Raw genomic sequence first — 22,373 nt, forward strand, 5'->3', positions numbered from 1 at the left:
CCATCTCTAGCGTGCCGAGCTCTAAGCGCAACAGACACCGACACCGACACATGTGGCACTTTGGGGCAGGTTTGAGCGCATAAATTGAATTTAGATACAATTTCCGGTGCCTGCCGCTTTTGCTGTTTGTGCAAAAAAGCAGCTCCGGCGCGTGACTGCCTTTTATTTGTTTGGCATTCGGCTGGACTGACGGACAAACTGACCATAGTCGTACCTAGCATGTACCTGCTATACTATACCAGCTCCAACTGCAGGCTCCAGCTCCTCATCCACCTCCTACTCCATTCGGCAGCATCGCGCATTCAATTCGCATTTAAAGGGAAACAATGGCAATTAAAAAAGCATATAGGGAGGTATTCGCATAGCAACAAAAAATGGTTTGTTATTGAAATTTGCAGCTTTAAACGAACAATAAATAAGCAATTTATATGCGCAAATGCATTTATAGCGTACATATATACACACATATATACAAACTCGCATGTGTTTGTGCGCAGGTATGGTCCGGGGTCTCGGGAAAGTGCGTAAAATTGCAAATTCGAGTCAGGGCAGGGGTCCCTGCGTTCCCTACACTCGTCCTTCTGCTATTAATTATATTTGCTGTGTGAGCAATAAGCATAAAAAACAATGTATACTATATATAGTATATAGAAGCGAGTATAAAAAAATGTTGTGCAAAGTATTGAAGCTTAAGCGCTACCTCTCTCTCTCTCTCTCTCTCTCTCTCTCTCTCTCGTACTCTCTGTCCCTCCACCACATGTGGAAATATTTTTTAAGGCATTTTTTACGCTATCCAACAATTCAATATTTGCCTAAAAAATTTACGAGCCCTGCTGCCAGCCATGGGACAGTTTTGTTTTTTATTTACGAACTCACTTTGCTGCCCACTTGTTTATGAGGGAGGGAGGGGGGAGATGCCTGCATGTAAATGCGGCACATAGCGTTAATAATTCCCGCGTTGAGTAGCCGTTGAGTCGTCCCCGTCGCCATCGCCATGGCCATTGCCATCGGCATCGCGTGCTCCATGAAAATTTCAGCGACGATTTGCACGGCTAAAAAATGTGGTCAGAGCACAGTGGGAGTAGGGAGTGGGGAGTGGGGATTGGGGAGGGGAGTGGGCGCAGGCCACATGGCAGTTCAATAAAAAATTGCAACAAATTGAACAAGGAAGAGAGACAAAAAGCAAACAAAATGAAACACAAAACGGCACATTTATGAAAATATTTTGTTACATTTTCAGTGAAAAAATCGGGCATTGTCATGGAAGGGAAATAAGTTCGATCAGCAAAGAAATATATTAAATCAAGAGGACAATTAATAGCTGGCAAATGTTAATTAATACATACATTAGTGCTGTGAAAATATTTATGCATATACTTGCAATGCGATTCAGTTCAATACTTCATTCATTTAGGTTCCCCAAAATCTAGGGCTATGCTAATTTTTGAATGCTTTAATGTCTGTAAACGACATTTGTTCTAAGTTCTAAGACCAGAAAAATATTAAACTGAACTGTAATTAACACGCAAAAGGGTTAGGTTAGTGGGGATTTATTATTATACTCCATATGTTTCGAACAGCGCTATGGATGGACAGGGGCTTATCGACTCCATAACAACGCCTATTGGTTACAAAAGGCATACCCATTTGGGTACGGTACATAAAATAAATAATTATCTAAATCTTAATGTCTTAATTACATTTTCCAAACATAAACATTATAACTGTGAAGGCATAACTATAAAATGCTTGTCCCCTTAGAAATAGGTTTTAAATAAATAATAAATAATTTATTGAATTCTGAGTTTTTAAAAGTCGATTTCTAACTTCATTATTGTTTATAAATTATAGCTCATTTCTTTGGTATCAGTAAACGCCTTAGATCATAGATAGCTTTGCAAATTATTAAATATATATTAAATACATATAACATATATATTAAATATTAAAAATAATATACATATATGTTAGAGTAAAGAGATAAAAAGAAAAACGCATCAGAACAAAGAATTAAAGAACAAAATATAAGGTGAACTTAAAAAGAAACTATACAGAAAACATATAATTAGTATAAAGAAGGTTTATAATAAATAATAATCATACATATAATTTAATAATTGTCCTCCTTAGGACAGATCTTAAATAAAGAAAAAAGATTTAAATTAAATTGTACGAGTAAGTCAACTTACTTAAACATATAATTATAAAGAAGGCTTACAATAAATAATAATCATACATATAATTTAATAATTGTCCTCCTTAGGACAGATCTTAAATAAAGAAAAAAGATTTCAATTAAATTGTAAGTCAACTTACTTTTTGGAGCACTAGCTGTCAGGGCTTTTAGCTCGCCTATGTTTAATAAAACAACTAGTTAATAAGAACTAAAGTAATTGGTTGAGTTCAACATTTTAAAGACTTCCTGATGTGTGTGAATCAAACTAAAATAACATTTCCATACATATATCAACCATACATATATTATATACGAGTAGCGCGTGATTTATTCAAAATGCCGAATCTTTCGAATTTAGTTTGTAGTTACGATTTTTTAACAATTTCTTCTGTGATTTAGTTTTCTGATTTGATTCACACTTAAGTGAATATTTATATATATCTTATATATTAAGAGCACTTATCAATAAGTGAGAATGAGAGTTTTCTAATGCTTTGCATCTGAGCTGCCGCATCTCTTGAATAAGGTAATTAGTCAGCGCACTTTTGTCAGTTTGCTTATCACTGCAACAACTTTGCAATTTGAACTACCAACACAATAGAGATAAGGAACAGCAATTGGCAATTTGTTACTTCTTTTTGGCATACGCATGTCACGCAAATTGCACAAAGTTTCGCAAACTCTCGCTCTCACTTTCTTTCAGTTCTTTCCAGGGCGACTAACCAGCAGCTAACTGCTCGAGTAACAAAGCCAAGTCCCTGTTTGCAACTTGCCGTTTGCCAAGAAGTACGAGTAGTTTCATTTTTCAACTTGTCACAATAAGTTTTATTGTTTATGATAAACAATGACAAGAGCAAACAAAACGAAAACAAAGCCATGCAGGAGAGAAAGAGATGCACCCAGATGCCCTAATAAATTTCAACGTGCACTTTTGTTGGCACCGGCTTCACAAAAACTTGCTTGGCACTTTCATTTTCCTTTTGCCACCCCCGTATTATCGTTTTTATTTTTTATTCTCTTAGTCCCAAAAAGAAAACTTTTAATTTTCCAAACACGTTTCGAACAAATAAAACAGCAGCCAAAGCAGCGGCAAAACTCGAAGTTTACTATCCAGTTTCCAGGGTATCGAATTCTGTTGTTGGTCAGTCTCCAGATATTCTTCTTCTGGTTGTTGTTTTTATTGTTGTTGTTATTGCAGATATATAAGACACTTTTAACGCAGTGCACGAATTGTCTGCGCAAACATATGGCCGTGGGATGGTCGTGTGGCTGGCTGGCCGGCCGGTCAACATGGCGTATGCTTCATGCACGACTGTCTTTGGTTATACATAGTTAAAGTGTCCAAAACGATTTAGTGTGTGTTTCAACATGCCATAAGCTCCAGGCATGTGCGTGTGTGTGTGTGTGTCGTTTGTTGCCCGACTCTTAAACAATTTATGTGCAACTTTTAAGGCAGAGACAATTTCCCTCGTACTCCCATTAGCATCAATTGCTGAGCATTTAAATAGAAAGACCTGCTTTTCAGATGGAACAGATTCGAATGAAAATAAATAAAAACAATTCCACAGTAAAGCATATATTTTGATCAATTAATTAAAAGCTAATCGTTTCATTTACTAGGAGATGTTCGTCAAATGAAGCTAAGTGTGTACTTTGACTAGATTTCGAAAAGGAATTCCTCATAATTAAATAGAAGATGAAAACTTAATTTTAATTAATTGTTTATTGAAGTTTTTATGGAAAAAAAGAAATAAATAAGCAAAAATTTTATAAGTAATTTTTAGATTAGAGGATGTTTAAAACTAAATTTAAATTAACTGTTTATTAAAGTTTTTATGGAAAAATAGAAACGGCGAAATCTCTTCTTCAGTGAAAGGAAATAAATAAAAAAAACTTAATTTGAAACTTAATTGGAATTAATTGTTTATTAAAGTTTTTATGGAAAAAAAGAAACGACGAAATCTTTTATGTAGGATGTATAGTTCAGTTTAAACTTTAATTTTTTTCATTTTAAACTTTATTTTCAATTTGTCATTTAGGGGAAAAGGATAAGATTTTATTTTTGTGAATTGATAATTTTAATTTAGATTTAGAAAAAGTTTATTGATGGGTCGGATATAGGCTGCTTTCTAATGACGAAAATGTAGTACGAATACAGTACGACCCACAAATAATTCTTGGGTCACTATCATGGAGGAATTCAGTTGTGGTTCTAAAGCATAGTGTAGTGTATACAGCATCGGCCCAGACGAACATAATATTTAAGCTTGTTTTGCCGTCAGGACACAATTAATCGCACTACCAGATGGATTTCTTTTTATTAAAAACATTTCAAAATATATCAAAGATTGGATTCAAACTGATAACTGGAATGTTCCTAAAATATGAGGGAGGTACCCAACTCACCCCTCTGGGTTCACCCTTCACCCTTCTGTACGCTAGGTTCTCCTGCCAAACACATATATCGCTAAAGTAAAATAATATTATTATTTTAATTTGGAACTAGGACCGTTTGTGACAATGTTTCTTTCAATGTAAATAGTATGAAGCATAAAAGAGTACAGATGCTTTATTTTTAACTCTGAGAACAGCGGTTCAAATCCAATTCTATGCATTAGTGAACAAACACATGCATTTGCATATAACTTACTCGCATTGGAATCGGAAAAGCAAACACGCGCCTAGACAAATAGACAAGCGGACAAACAGAAAATTTATAAAAACAAACATGGGATATTCTAGAAATCGTGTAAAAAAAACTGATTTAAATTATGCTTGTATGTGAAAACTCACTTTTTAATTTTTACATGCTTTTTACATATTTCGCTAATAAGTACATTTTCAACATTTTCCGCCATGTCCGTTTCTGTGTGTTAAAGTTCATTTAAAAAAAAAAACATGTTAATTAAAAAATCTGCAGCTTTTTTCACGTCTAATTATTATTATATGTACGTTGGAATCAATTGCGTTATGGGGCTATATATTACACAAAGAAAAATAAACTCAACAAAAAATAAAAAATAATATGAAAAAAGCAAAAAAGCTAAAAAAATATTACAGTTTAGGATTAATTAAATGTTAAATAATTATTTATTTTATTTTTTTATACGAATTATACTGTTACTATTTACACAATAGCTTCAATTAAATTTAAGAAAAAATACAATTATAACTTAAGCTATTCAACATTTTATTTTTATAATTTATATAAATCTATTGGCAAGATCTTTCCTATAGCTTTATAATACATTTTCAGGGGTATTACTTACTCATTGAGGAGTCACCAATTTTCTACACTTCTAGGTCCTTTTCTATGTTTGCCGTTTTCATATACTATTATTAGTATTAGCTCGCAGCACTCGCATTTTGTCTAGGTGGGATTTTGAGGAAATTCCATATACCTGAAAGGTACTTTCTTCCTCAGTAACATTTCTTTTGCTGCTTAGGAGCCAACTCATTTTATTAACTCTCTTAACTCTCACTGTTTTATAATGTAAATAAACATAAAAAGGGAAGAAATTGTGAATATGGGAACATGTCTGTCTATAGCTTTTGTAAAGAATCGTCAATAAATGAATGGGAAGATTTAATCTAATGATAAACTTTACAGACAGCACAACTCTAGCTCTTTATTATTATTATTATGTTGTATGCAGTGGTATTTAGTAGCACAGTAGTACTAGTATACGAGTACTTATGCATGCTCAACCACAAATATTTAATTTGGCCCTGTGCTAACAAATCGACTACTTGGCATTATATCACCTACACAATTTGCTCAATGTCAGACATATTCCAAGTCAACAAGAGAGTCTGGCAATGGCGATGGCAAAGGCAATAGCAATGCCAACCTGTAACATGACTGAATAAACACAATTTTCTTGTGTTTTGCTCTTCGTTTGTCAACAATTCAATTCATCAAGCGAAAGTTTCGTTTCACTTGGCTGGCTGTGGCATTGGCGATGGCGATGGCGATAGCGTTGGGGTTGGCATTGGGGTTGGGGTTGGGGTTGGAGATGACCGGGATGGGGGAAAGGGAAAAGATGTCTTTGGCTGCCAGGCGCGTATTTTGTTACTTTCATTTCTATTTTCTTTAACTAAAACACCCTTGAGAGTTTTTCTTTATTTGATCATCTTAGCTGCCACTTGCAGTGCCACACACATACACACACGTCTGCACCCACACAAACGCACACACACACACACAGGCACATTTACAAATATGTGAGAGCTACCAGACATAGAAATAAAAAACTCCTTCTCCAGCTTTTTCTAACACACATTTGCCAACAATTGCCAAGTCTAGGGAATGTGTCTTGAATTAAAGACAAATTTATAATTCGAATATAGAAATCTTATTCATTTTACTAATTATTAAATAATACGCATAAAATTCCGCCCATCGAGTTGGGAATAAATAGATGACTATTATTATATATTATTTGATTATATTTTTTTGTAGTTTATAAACGACATAAAAACTTTTTTAATATAAGTTCCAAAATAGTTGTAGTTTTTCATGAAAACAAATTTGTATTCGAAAGTCTTAAGGAAAGACATATATTATTATATATTATTTGATTCGATTTATCATTCTATTTTCGTTTGTAAAGCATTATTATGACGACATCAAATAAAATTTACAAGATATTTGAAAGAAAAGAAAAACTTAAAAAATTCAATTAAAAATAGTTCGGGAACAGTTGAAGTTTATTTTCATTTTATTTTTCGTATCAAATGGAAGGATCCATAATAAATTTTAAATTCCAAAGAAAGCAGAACTGGCCGAATAGCCAAATAAAATTCCCCCATCAGGTCATTGTTCAGCTTATGAAGCTTTTTTTTAATGACATCTAAATCAATTTTAATAATATAAAATACAATTAAGGAGTAGTTTCAATAAAAATTGTAGTTTATTTTTTTTTAATTTGTTGTCATATCAAATGGAAAGCTTTCACAATAAATTTAAAGTACGAAAAATAAGCAGAACTTCATCGAAGTACGTGGAATGGAAATATTTTCTTTGCATAGGAAAAGTTTGAGGACCAGCATCGTAACTCGTAGACCATTTCGCTCGCAATCTTTTGGTCGGATGGTAAGTTTCACAAACAGACATTGTGCATGTGTGCATATTTGTGTGTGTGTGTGTGTGTGTGTGCACGTGTGTGTGGATACTGTGTGACTGACTGCTTGACTTGACTTGCTGCCGCATAGACTTTTACTTTTGGTTTCGCAAATATGTGAGCGAGCAGAGCGAAAAGTTTTCTAACTTATATTGAAAAATGTTGTTAACACGCAAAACTTTTGCAACGTTTACACAGCGGCAGCAGCAGCAACAACAACAGCAACAGCAATAACAACAACAACAGCAACATTTGGAGCAACAAAATCAAGCTAAACAAGTGGAATTCAATAACTGGACACACAACCGAGCAGGGCAGTGCAAATAAATGTTACTGAAGCGTAGGTCATGTTAAAGTGCTCGGAAGATGTGTTGCCAAAGGAATCGAAAAGAACTCTCACAATTCATGTGTGTGTGTGTGTGTGTGTGTGTATGAGTTGTGAGTGCTATGTCTGATTTGAATAGCATTTGTTTGCCTCATAGGGTGCACCTTTTTTCGGCCTCCACAAATATTTATTTGAGGTTAAGAGCGGCCATTTTGACAGCACATGTTCATGTTCATGAGCTTAGGCCGCTGGGGCTGCGCTCAATTTGTTTGTTTGTGTGCAGGTGTGTGTGTCTGCCTGCGATAATTCAATTTGTAAGAAACTTCTTCGTCTTGAGCTTAAGAGGTGAAAGCTAATTTTATTTGCTCAGTTGTAACTGCAACAACAAAACACACACAGCCCAACATCCAAATCAACATCAACACTCGAAACGTGCGCCCCTTAAGAAGAAGGGTTAAAACAGAGGGTGAGCAGAGAACGGAGAAGAAGGTCCCCCATGGCCAAATAATTTGTTTAGAAATAAATAAGAATATTATTTTAATTGTCAATAACAGCTTTATACATTTTACATAACATAAATTTGAAGATCTTTTCTATTTACTGGGCTGTGCCAATTCAAACTTTAGTTGGCGGCTTAAACTAGCGCGCTGCTCAAATGGTGACTCTGTTAATAAACCAATAAACTGCTTTGCAACCACAAAAGATATTCAGCTATTATAAGCGCCAAATTTTGTTTGGTTTTTAGAAATTAAGCAAAGTGCTTTTTAATTATTTTCAGGTTGCCTTTAGTTTTTATAATTTTTTATTTTAGGGTGAAAATTGACTATTTAATTTAACACTTTACTTCCTTTTTACAAGCCATTCTCTAAGGTAAATCATAGGCAAAATTTTCAACATTTCGTTCAAAATATCATTTCCTAAGATTTTATATGCAAATTATATATACTCTAATTTACTGATAAGTAAAAGAGTCATAATGAAACATTTCCAAACAATTTCCTGCAGTTATCAAATATTCATTCATGTTTTCGAAGCTCAGTGATTAGTTATAAGAACTACTTTAAGTGACATTTCATATAAATTTCGAACAACCAATGCCCTCTTCTGTATTGTATAATAATGAGGCGCTCTTGGTCTTGGCGTAGCGAAATATTATGAGCTTCTTAAGTTAAGCAAGTAAAGTTATTAATTATTTCTATATTTTAAATCACTGGATAGTGCAGTTCGTCCTCTTATCTATCTCTAATTCTATCTTGTATTTCATCTTGCAACTGCTTGAAAACCCTTTAATCTAGAAATACACACAAATGGAAAATCGATGAATGGTGGTAAATAATTTACACATAATTTAACGCAAAGCTGACATCGTTTGTCGCTGCTTGTTGTTGTCACTTTTCCTTTAAATTATTTACCATAATAGCAAACGCGACGCACGTAGAATGCCACACACGCATGCACACACACACACACACACACTCACATAATATCATTTACAATGGTTGGGGGGGTGTTGGAAGCAAGAATATTGTTTTCGCTTCCGTTTTGATTGCAAGTTATTGTGCGATGCTCATACATAGAAAGTGGCAATAATAAATTGTTTGTAAAAAAGTGAAAACAACAACGCCAACAACAAGGCGACGTACTGCATAAAAATGTGCTTCTTTATGTACGTATGTGTGTATGTGTGTGTGTGTGACTGTCTGAGTGTGAGTGTGCGTGCGTGTGTGGTGGCAGATGCGGGTCTGACTCTGGGGTAGATTGTCTTCAGCAAATGTGAAGCCAAACAAGAGCTGACAACAAATTCTTCCTTAACATAAAGTGTCAGAAGCAACGAGACGAAGGCGTCGACGTCGCTTCTCGCTGTCAACATGTAAGTACGTGTGAGTGAAAGCGGTACACTGAAAAAATTAAATTAAAATAATGCCTATTTACGTTAAGGAGTTTTAACATCAGCTTAAATATACTGATTAATAGATATAGAATATGGATCAATGAGCTTAAGGATGTTCAAATATATATATATATATATATATGTATTATACTTGAAGATAAAAATATGCATAGAACAGGACTTGATATACATTTGTGGGCGACAATTTGTGAACGAGAACTAAGCTGAGCAATAAATGCAGATAGAGAATGATATTTCGTTGCGGATAATATTTGAAATAGATGTTCAATCATAACTATCACTACCTTTACAGCAATGTGTCAATAGTTTTATCAGCAAAAATAGGTCATACAGAAAAATATCTTAGATCTATGTAGCTAGATCATTTTATATAAGAGAGCATATTCCAAAAAGTTCATTTCTTTTCCTATCCAATACCATCTTTTTTTCAAATGTGAATATTGAAGTATGTGAATGTTTGGAGAAAAATGGAAGAATCATATATAGATTAGATTATAGATTACATACACTATCAGGGAAAATAATTTAGTTTCTATAGACAGAGCCTATCAACTGAATACAAAAATGAATGTTGCTATGAAAAAGCAAGCCATCCGGACTGGAATTATCTAATTCAGAGCATCAGCTTCCTTAATTGTATACATCATTTCAGCTTATTACATACAAGTTATTAACGTTAATCAAATAAAATATGAACTTAACATAAGAATAATTTCTGCAATGTTGTGCTTCTGTCTCTCTTCTTATTATTGAAAAGAAGTAATTGGCAGCGACTTGTAGCATTATTAATCGAAAAGAAAAACGCATCCAAGTCGATTGAATGACAAAATTGAATGCAACCTTTTTGTACAGTGTACTTGCCATTTAGCTTGTTCGCACTCACACCTCATTTGCAAAGCAAGGACTTCGCGCTGCTGATGTTCTTGTTGTTACTGTTGTTTTGGTTGCTATATGCAGCTAGCTATAGCTAATCATGATTTGCAATTTAATTTGTTTGCATTCGCGTGCGTGGCGTAAATAAATTGATGGGCGAAATACAGGAAAAAAAAACACGCCTACCGAGCACGCCCGAAAAGCTGTCCTTGTGTCCTTACGGACTGTATGGGGCTGCACGATATTCTTGTTGCTCTTGTTGTTCTTGCAGTCACAAAAAAACAAAAAAACGGTTTCTTTGCTACTCGTTGGGCTTTACATTCATTTGCATTTTCGATCACGTATACGCCCCTTTGGTCGGATCACAATATGCTGCGCTTGTTCGCTGCAAATAAATAATTAAATGCCATGCACTGCTTGGCCTCCATAAAATGGCGCCATTATTTTATTCAATGCATGCAATCAATGCCCAACTATATAATTTATTTCGATTATAGATTTTAGTTGTGATGCATTGTGTATAATAAAATTTAATGCCAAAATATTTGGCACTGCTCCATTCAGATAAGCAAAATGTGGCTACAAAATACTTAAACATTGCATTTATTAATACGATTCGATGCACACGAATAAAAGTTTTTCAATTGCACAAATAGAGCAAAAATGCTTCTATTTTCAATGCTAGGCCAATAATAAATTTTTTGTTATGCCCAAACATTTGCTGCAATTATTCTAATGACGCTAATATTACACAAAATAACCAAATCAATTGTACACTTGCTGCACAAATTTTCTATTTGCAGTTAAAAGTCGACCAGAAGTTACTTTCTGTCTCAATGTTTTTCGAATTTAAATAATTATGCAGCAATTAATTTGTTTAAAAAATATAGCTATTCGCATTTGGGATGCATGTAAAAACTATTTTCAATGCACTTGTTATTACTAATAAACAATTTTGGAAGTTAGCTGCAAGTATCTTAATGATAGCCAGAAATAACTTTATAAGCTACTCAGTTGCATAGTTTCTTTCTAATTTATTGGCATTTATTGTAGTCATTTATATGCTACTTCGCATGTATCTTCTCTAAATAATTAGATCCTAATTAATTCCTTAAAACTTCTTCTTATTTTATGACAAGTGAAGTTATTGATTGCTGGTTGGGCTTATTCGACTACACTGCTGGTGTTTGCAGCCTTTCTGTTGAGAAAAGATTTAAAACTTTGTTATAATATTATAATTTTTATGCTATTATTACTATTCCACCTTACTCTTAAACGACTTGCAGAACTAACAACGAAAAAAGAGAGTGGAAAAGGAATAAGCAACTATTTTATTTTTTATTCCATTTTCCCATTATAATAATAGACTGTTCGCTTAAATTATTGTTCCGCCAACACACATCATTGCTTAACATCGCTACGCATTTACAATTTGCTGCGAAATACAACAGTTTATCGTAAATATTGATCATCGTGCAAAAATTTCCATAAGTGTCAATAAAGTTGGTCGATTTGGGCTTGGCTCTGGTGTCAATAACTACACCTGCAACTGCCTAAAAATACTATTGGCAGTTGCAATCAAATTGAATATGCCAGCAATTGCCGAGCTCCGAGCCAAACAAAGTCATTCGCAAACGGGAGAATGAACGGCCGCAGCATCGCATCACTATTACGTATATTATTGCCCAATGTTCCAGGCCCATCATTATTATTGTTACACATTCAATACAAATTTGCACACATTACTCATGCGCACTGTTGCCGCTAGTCTCGCTAAACTTCGAATGGCAGTTGGAATGGCATCGAAGCGCCTACAAATGGTGTACAGGTACAAATGGGGCCGCAGCTGCAATGCCAACAAAGAAACAACGAGATGGATGGACTCACAGACAGGTGGGGTGTGGGCGGGGAGGGGTGATCGCTGAGGGCTGAGGGCTGAGGGGGTCAGCACGTGCATTCACAAATGTTCAAAAAGCAATTTAAAATGATTTACGTTTTAGACGTTTGCAATGCGAACTGAAGCTTGCTGGGTGGCGGGGGCCAGCAACCAATTCCATGTTGCATGCCAATTAAAAGTGGCAGCGTACTATCGTTTTCACAGTTTTTATTGGCTATAGCAATTTTTTTTCACAAAAATCCTCTTACAGTAAAATAATTCAGACAGAGCAATCAAAATTATTAGCTGCCTCTTGATAACAATAAAAAAGAAATCAGAAATCTAAAACCAGCACTTTCCTTGCTGGAGCATCTGTTTATAATTTAAATGAATGAATTCAATTATACTATAAATTACAATATGATTACAAAAATTAGCGATAAGCGCTCTTTTTGTTTTCCGTATGTTCATTCGCGCTGATAATGGCTGGATGAGTCTATTTATAGTTTCTGGGGCACCCCAAAGGAAAGCAGACCACATAATACTTTATTTAACTAAAATATTGACATTAGTGGCTGGCAAGAAAACAGGTCCATATATAGTACTTTCTTCTTCTTCTAAAAGTTTAATTACTTTTAGTTTTTACTTTTCTCTCACATCTACACGCTTACTATCTTAACCTATTCCTCAAAAAAAAAAAAAAACACACAAAAAAAACAATGTATTGCGAGTTCCTAAGAAGAGTTCTTTTAAGAGAAAAAATTGTTGTTTGTTTTAGATTGTTTCTTTTCTTTAACTTAGATCTGTTTTTTTTGTCAATTGAAGAAATTACAAAAATAAGAAAAAGAGTTTATATCCAGTAAGAAATGAGACCGGAAGAGAAAGGATTATCAGAGAAGGAACAATGAGGACATTTGGAACTTCGATTGGAATGTCTGTAGTGACGAAAAAGTGTTGATGATATGGAAGATATTTCTGCAGTACAGGAAATGAATTTGGAAGGAATTGTAGGAAGAAGAGAAATCATAAAAAAAAATAGCTTGTGAACAAATTATTGACGAAGAAATGTCTTGAAGTAACAAGCAGTGTACTGTGGTTTGAAAATTTTGATTGAAAACATTTGCGAAGAAAATACATCATCAGTTGTTGACGTCCTGACAACAAGAACTCGGCATAGATATTAAATGTGCCCAGGAAGTAATAAAGCGTTATATTGGAACTTTAGTATGATTTTGATTTTGGAAAAGTTATCGCTATAAAATTCCAATGGAAATAACAAAGAAACTAAAATGAGAGCTTTACAATATCGTTTAAGAAAACTAATATAAACTGCCCCAGCAGGAATAGATAAGTATTGACAAACAAATAATTGCATTTAAAGATATATAACTCCAAAAATGTACAAACTAGTCAACATAGCCCCCTTCCACACTGTGTCCTTCTTTACAATACTTGGAGACATGTGCCATCATGCCAAAGAGTGGGAATGCTGAATAAAGCTATAAGCATTGACATTGATTTTTAAAAAACGTAATGCATTAATATCGGTTTTACGAGTATTATTCATTCCAGCGAATATCCACTGTATACAGCCGCTTTGTATGCGTATGTGTAAGTCGTATTTGTAGAGCAAAGTTAATTACAATTGGCGCTCGACTTGCCGCCGCACTTCCTTATCGTGAATTAATAAAGTGCGCCAAGATTTATGGCGCCTTATGCCACAGCTTTGAGCCGCTTTGATGAAGTGTCCATTGTCCAACTACGCATGCCAAATTGGCCGAACCGCAATACAAGCCACTGCAACATTGCCTCGCCTGTGGCAGACTTCAACTAACAATAAAATTGCCACTCGAAGCCACTTGTGAACATGAAGAAAAGGGCAAAAAAAAGAAAAGGCTTTAAGCAAGAAAAGGCGATGCCAATATATGTATATATCGGAAGCGAAAAAAAGAGCCAATGCACTCAAGTGCCTTCTTACACTAAAAGCCAAAGTGCGACTCATTGTTATTGCCATGGCAGTGCTCGCTCTTCTTATATTAAATAGCAAATGGCTGCAGCTGGAGCTGGAGCTGGAGCCGAGGCTGCCTTACAATTTCCACTTCCTTATCGGCTGCCTTCAAGTGCCACACCATGAGCAGAACAACAACAACAACAACAACAGCAACAACTTGATGCGTCACATTGAGAAGAGAGTGCGGCATGAGAAGTTCAATTTTAACGTTACAATGAGCCGTACTCCAGACTCAGCCACGGCAGCACTGCAACTCCTGACTGTGACGATAACAAAGGCGACAAGCTGAAGCATTTGATTTTGTCAAATGAAGCGGTTAGGCGGCGACAATGGAGGCGAGCGAGCAGTCTCGAGTCGCAGGACTTGAGCCGGCGGGTATTTTGATTGAAACGGAAGCAAATCTGCAAGAATGCCTTTACGCACAGCTTTCAAATTATATTTATAGCCAAAAGATATACACCTTAAAAGCCTCGTCAAACATTATCCAAATTAGCAAGAGTTTTCAATATCCATTAAGATGCATTTTTATTTTAAACATGATTTATTTTGTTATTTGCAAAAAACAGGCCTTTACGATTGTTTAGTGGCTTTTGCAGCTTCTTTGAAGCACGCCTGAAGCTATTCTTTCCAAATTTCTCTTTGGTCTCTCTCTCTTTCCATCAGCGTATGAGAATTTATTTAAAGGTCTAGTTTCTTTTGAAGCAAGCTTTTTCATAGCTATTTCAAGTATTAATTCGTTTATTTTAAAGCAAATTTTTCACATCATAGATAGTAATGTTTTCCAATTATTACCAATTATTCAATTAAATGAGCAAATTCTATTTCGTTGTTTTTAAAAAACGCTGGCCATAATTACTAATTTAATTTTATTTGAACATCTGACTTTTGAAGCTCTTTTAAAGATTAAATAATAGAACCCCAATAGAATATTTCATTAAAGCACTGATTACATGGAGTCCGTTGCAGCTGTAACTAAAATCCTTTGTTGTTATGTCTTGAAATTGTAAATCAATGCAAATCGGCTGCACAAGTGATGTTTTATTAAGTCGAAGAAATTGTATTTGTTCAACAATAAAATCGCTTTAAAGTGAAATAATTAATCAATATTTTTTAACTTCTATTGTGTAAGAACGAGGTCTTCCACGTGTTTAAAAGAGGAATGGCAACAAATTCATAATCGTGTTAGGCCAAGTTAACGTTTAAAGAGTTCTAGGTGTACTCGTATATTGTAAAAGACTTCCAGAAACACAATTCACCAATTAATTTTGCTCTTGTTATATCTAGACAAGTCAATCCAATTGCTTGTTTTTGCGACTTTATTATATTTAAATTTATTATTTATTATTGTCTATATCGACAGTCCACATTTGTTGATTTAATTTAATAAATAAAAATAATAATCTATTAACCTTTTGTCTATGGCTTGATCAAAGCATTATTAATTTATTTTCAATTTAATTTTTTGTAGCATACGAATACAGTCGATTCAGAGGCTATTGATGATATTGAACAATTGAACTTGAAGTGCGCCAAAAAGGTAAGTAATTTAGCTTATTAAAATAATTTTTTTTGCTATTTATTCAACTTCAAGGCAAAGTCTGTAAAGAAATTTACTAAAAACGCATACATATCATGAAATATTTACAATTTTTTCAGCTTGTCTGCTTTTTTTTCCTACTTAAGGTATTTAGATTGTATTTACAACGCTTTAGAGAGCATCCCTATCAGGTAGTACTTTGAAAACATAGTTCTGTTACATCGGAATAAACTGAATATGTCTTTTGCACATCTACTTCAGAATTGCACTTTTGATTTTTTGATATCTCTGTATATAGGAACCACTTTAAAGTCGTCGCTAAGCTCTCACGACTTGCTCATAATTTGCAGGGCCCCAAGTGAAGACCCAGAGTTGTTCGCAGTACGCACACATTTTGCACAATTAAGTGGCCTGGCCAAAAACAAAGAGCAGAATTTCAAAGAGCATGCTTGCTCATAAGCAAGTGCAACTATTTGTTGGGACACGCTTCGCTTTCCCTCCCCCTCCCAATGACTCGCCTCCTGGTCCTGCCTCAGATTTGCTTTGCTCTTGCTTTTTGGGGCTGTGCTCCGCATTATTTTATGGTGAATTATGGCGCCTATTGTGTGTGAATTTGTAGGAGTGTGTGTGTGTGTGTGTGCGTTCTGTGGGCGTGCCATTTGTAACGTGTTTTATTTACAGACACCAAGTTCTGGCAACGGGCGTGCAAAAAAATTAGCAGTAACTAAAAAACAAACAACAAACACGTCGCACAGGTAAACTAAACCCAGAGCTTGATTCAAAATGAAGGTGGAGCGTAGGGGAGAGGAAGATGGTGCCAAGTTGCTTATGAAGATTTATGCATTGTTGTTTTTGGTTTTCGCTCCGCTCCTGACTAGTATGCCAGACAACAAACAACAAACAACCAACAATAACAACAGCAACAACTACTACGACTACTAAAAGCAGCAAACGAAGACGTGCGCATCGAGCAAATTTCTTGCCAGGCAACATCCTTGGCAAATACTCGTTTAAGGGCCACCAATGCAGTGCATGCAAATGGCTCTGCCGCATCCTTTGGCTGCGATCTATGCCCGACGCGTCGTTTGGCCAAAATAAATTGAAAATGCTAAGCTAGTGGTAGGCTGCAGCTGAGTCATGGATAAGGACGAGCACTATTTAACAATACCTTCCCGTCTAGACTAAACAACTTTTTTTTTTTGGTACAAAAATTTAAATTTTATTTGTAAACATTGTTTGAATTAACATTGCCATTAATTGATGATAATTCGAAAGTGGATTCAAATGAAAAATTCGATAGAAAAACCATGTTTCGCTGCTCAAAAGAAGTCCATTGTAGAATTACAAAGAAATTTTGTGATTAACATTATTTATTTTATTTAACTTTATGTTATATTGGCAAACATACACTGTCGAATTAGCTAGAAAAGCCTATATTAGAAAAATCGTAATAAATTACAAGAATATCTAATAAACGCCTCCTTTACGATGGGTTATTTTATTTGCCATTCGGGTAGCTATGCCCCGAACCATAGCCAAGTCTAGTCAGCGGCGTTAATAGACTTACAAAAATGTACAATAATATAATTTCCAAGTAAAAAGATAATTTTATCAGAGAAACAAAACTTAAAGTTCCTTAAAACCTAATTAAACATTAAATTTTAGAAAACAAACAAACGAAAATATGTAAATGAAATAGTTATGATGTTTTGTTTTGACCAGACACAATAAGTATTTCGGCATATATCCTTGTTATGATATATTTATTATTTTAATTCCAGCTCTGCAGAGTATCTAAAAATAATATTAAATTCTGTTTCTTAAATGTTATAAGATATTTTTCTTCGTTGTAAAACAGGGCAGTATTATTAGCTTTTGATTGCCTAATAAAATATACAAATATAGAAAAAATACAAAAATAAATTGGCGATAGATTTTCCAAGACAATCCTAGTTTGTTGAATCGCGAAATATTTGCAAATAAGCGAAAGGAACGCGTCTAAATAGAGTTATAATGAATTTATTTTACTTGGATATTTAGTTACAATGCGACTCAAATAAAATATCAATATACATAAGTAATAACAAAAAAAATAGGAATAGAAAAAATTCATGAAATGAGGCTGGCTTTAAATGCATGCCAAGTTTCAAAATATCTTTTGTATATCGAGAGGAATAAAAACAGTCAAAATTGCACAAAACTACTAAATTCTATACAAATTCTTTAAACTCTTCTTTTTAGAAAGGCTTGTATTTTCCTATAATTTTTGTTTCAATTTGAAAATCCTATTTTAAATGCTGAGCTTAGTAATTATATTATGTCTGCATACATTTTTCAGAAAATGCAATACGACCTTAAAAAAATGAACACTAATTGCATTTAGATGTGGGAGAAATTTGGTTCTGGCTGCCAACACCCGTCTAACGGGTCGCAGAATTCTGGTCGGGTCGTGGCCCGCACTACAAAATATATTGCAACACACGGATATATAATCATCATGAGCTGGTGGCAGCGCCAAAAAAGCAAACTTTTCTTATTTCGCCCGAAAAATGCAAAACTTTTTTAATATGCAAAAAAAGTTAAATTTAATTTAATTCAAGACTTCTGTGCACTTGCTGCTGCCTCTTCTTCTGCTCCTCTTTTCACATATTGTTTTTTTTTTCTGGCCTCCCAACTTGACGAATTGTGTCGCAGAGCTTGTATTTGGGTCTCGACTCTACAAATATAGCTGAAGCGAAAGTAGTGCCGTTTTATTGAACTCTGGGTCAAGCACTACACAAAAATGCAATAAAAAATCTGCAGCAAAGTTAAATTACGGGGAAAATAATGGATGTGTGTGTGTGTGTGGGGGGGGGGGGGGGAGGGGTAAAGGAAAAGGTTTCGTTTTTATGCATGGTCTGCTCAGCTCTGTGAACTGAGCTTATTGTTGACAATGCATAACAACAACAACAACAACAACACGTACATGACAGCATTCGTCAGAATGGAAGGAACAAGGTAGTTAACTGGGGAGGAGCCTGTGATACAGTTTTGGTTAATTGGACATTCCCCAGAAAATTGTTAAGCATTGATTCTGGATAAGTTTTCAGCAGATATGTCAAAATCAAATAAGTATTTATTGTAACCGAATTGATAATCAATTTTGTTTAATTCTTCCCCCTGAAGACTATCAATCATTGTTTAAGTTTCTAAATTTCTCCATTTTGTTCAATCAATTACAATAGAATTGAAATATTCATCAGGTTTTTGTCTCTGTATAAGTATAGGCATTTACATGAAGATGGAAGAGTATACATGTATGTATAACGAACCTATAAAAAGAGCTTTTGTTTAAGAAATAAGTTGAAATTAAATATTTATTGGGTTTTATTTCTGAAATATGTTATAGTCGTCTAGAAATCATTGCTCTCCCACCATTGTTTTAGTTTTAATTTTAAAATTATTTTATAAAATACTGTCCAGATGCTTTTATTGTAGGTTCGTTTTTGTTCACAAGAGTATCAGCAAGCCGGTATGCAAATTATAACTCAAAGCAACTTTTAAGTCAAAAATAATGTAAAAGCTTGGGACTAGATCTAAGCCACCAGTTTGTTGTTAGCACAATTTGATTTTTTTTTTTTAATTTATCAAATAATCGAATTTTATTTAAAAGAACAGCAATATATTCTACTCTATTTTTCTTTAAAAAACATGTGAAATATTTTTCTGTTTTAATGCAAAAGGCGTAGCGAAGCATAAAGATATTGAAGTTGAAAAGATTTCTAACAGAAGTACAAGCTGTTTAAAATTTCCGTCATGTCTTCATATTTATAAGATTCGACAAATTACACGTCAATGATGGGCATTACATTCTGTGTGCTATTTGTGTCAATTATGCTCACGAACTCCCGCCCATCTCTAACATTGACTGTGCAATGCAGCAGAAAGTTGTGCGGGCTTTCACAGAATGTTTTAATTAAATTTGCACTATTTGTTGTGTGCGTGTGCTCGTCCGAAGGGGTGCATAGTGTGAGTGTGTTCGTGTGTGTGTGTGTGTGTGTAGAAGTGCCATACATTTTCGCAGTTCCCTTCCCAGCCCTCCACACTCCACTCCACCCCCCTTCCGAACAAAAGCAGAAGTCACTGTTAATGACATGCAACTGTACAGTAAATTCGGGCTGCTGTTGCATTATGTGTGCACATACGAGTACACACAAACAAATATGTTCATGTGTATGCACGTATGGCTGTGGGAGTGTGCGTGCCTGGCACGCCAATGCAAACAACAGCAACAACAGCAATCTAGGTAACTTTTGACGAGTCAGCGGTCAACGTCAAAATTGTACCCATCTGTTGAACTCCATACATAAAATAAACTCGCTGCGCTTGGTGCGTGCTGCGAACATTAATCGACGCAGAAAATTATGCAACAAAAATTTGCAAATGATTCCACGCTTGACGCTTAAGCGCTGGTTAGACGCGTCCAAAGGCTATTGAAACAAAACATATTTAATGACACTTTAGTGGAGATTGTTTTTATTGCATTTGAATTTTTGTTTAAGAATTTGTAAAATAACGCAAATATGTGTGTGTATATATAAAACGCTTTATAATTATGTCCACAGTTTTTCAGTATTTTAATCAACGCAGAATATCATCAACAAAAATTTCAACATGTTGACAAAACATATTTATAGACACTTTAGTGCATCTGAATTTGTTTTACAAATTTGTAAAATATTGTAAATATATGTATGTGTGCATATTTAAAAGAAATATATTTATTTTCGCAGCTTTTCAGTATCAGCCATTTTGTTTTTTTAAAGCTAGACCTTGACACTAAATTAAAATGTGTACCAAGAATTTCTGTATGGAATTGTGATAGGTTATGGTTATACAGCGAAAATGCAAGATGATCGAAGAAAGTGGGGCATATCTTCGCTATACTCTGCAGTTGATTTCCAAATGTATCACCTACTTAAAATTGAAATATGTCCGTATGTGTGAGTTCTGAATAAGAATAAATATAACATTGCTGTGCAAAGAAAAAACAGTTAAATAATACAATAATAATTAAATAAATAATTGAAATACACAAACAATTAAATAAAAAGAATGAAATATGATTTTAATAAACTTAAAGTAAAACCAACTTCCGATAAATATCAAATTAATATTAAATGGGCTTATTGATAAACGTAAGAAGTTTGCTTTTCTGATCCCCGCAGTGTCCACTAAATACTAAAGTTATATGTTAGTGATATACTAATAAATATATTTATTTGAGTTAAAGTTTTTGTGATATACTAATTTATAACTATAATAATTTTAAAGCCCGTGCCGCTATTACAGTAAATGAGTTGTAGCTGCATAAATATTTAGGCATTTGTTGAAAAGTACCTGGGATTTATAAAGAATTATGAGAGTCTTTTATTCCTGTGCCCAACATTAAGAAATCGTCAAAATAAATAAGAAGTCCAAAAAAAATAAATGAAAAAGTGCAATGTAGATCTTTGGTTGTCTTCATGTTGCATTATTTCTTTTCAGCTGCGTCTTCCATTTCAAGGATAATAGAAATAGCGGCTTCACATTTGTTCTTGTCACTTTTCCTTGCTCTTTTTGCATTCACCACAATAGCAAGACTCTAAATATAACACCAATAAACATATTTCGCAGTGAAGTTGTCATTACTTTTAGGGCTAAATTATAGGAAATGTTATCCAAGTGTTCTGTGTAAACTGAGCTCAAGCTTAAAACGTGCTGTCGGCCGGAAAAAGGGTTGGGCGCGAGCAGCATCAAAGCAATACGTGCTTCTCTTCTCCAGGCTTAAGGCTCGAGGTGAAAAGCAATTACGCGCATTGACTTTGTAATTAAAATCGATTTTCAGCTAAATTTTTACAGTAGGAAGCGCTTTTGATTGTGCACGCACTCACAGACCATTAGAAAACAATCGCTTTAGTCAGAGTGTGTGTGCGAGTGCGTGAGTATTTTGGCTTGTTGCTGTGTTGGAGAGATTTTGATTAGAAATTTGGCACGTTCTGCATAGAGAGAGAGAGAGAGAGCTAGAGAGTGAGAGTGAGAGAGAGAGAAGCTGTCGAGGGTAGAGCATGCAAATTAATTTGCACGCGTTGCAACTGCAGTTGGTGCCTTTCCTCTGCCCTCGCCCGTTAGACAATCATTGCAGTGAAGTTATTGAAAAGTGGTCGACAGGACGAGCGCCTCTGCCCCATGCCTTTCTTGACTTTGCTCTTGACTTCGGCTGAATGAGGCACTTAACAGACATGCCATCAACCCTTTCTGCCGTTTCTGCTTATTGTTTTCAGTGCATTGTGGGGTAATTATTTGGTTTTCAGAAACATAAGCAGACATTAAATTTGGTTTCCTTTACATTTAATTTATTTTAATATTCAAACATACTAGTACATTGCAATGTTTAATGTGTTTTAATCCATGAGATGTTAGTATAATTATGTTATATCTGCATTTTAACTGTTTTATTTCTTTTTTTGCAAATTAGAAACTATTAAAGCATACAATGGTCCTTTATTTTACTTTGGAATC

This window comes from Scaptodrosophila lebanonensis, unplaced genomic scaffold (assembly GCF_003285725.1).
Source record: "Scaptodrosophila lebanonensis strain 11010-0011.00,11010-0021.00 unplaced genomic scaffold, SlebRS2 tig00000085-arrow-pilon, whole genome shotgun sequence".
Classification (NCBI taxonomy): Eukaryota; Metazoa; Arthropoda; class Insecta; order Diptera; family Drosophilidae; genus Scaptodrosophila; species Scaptodrosophila lebanonensis.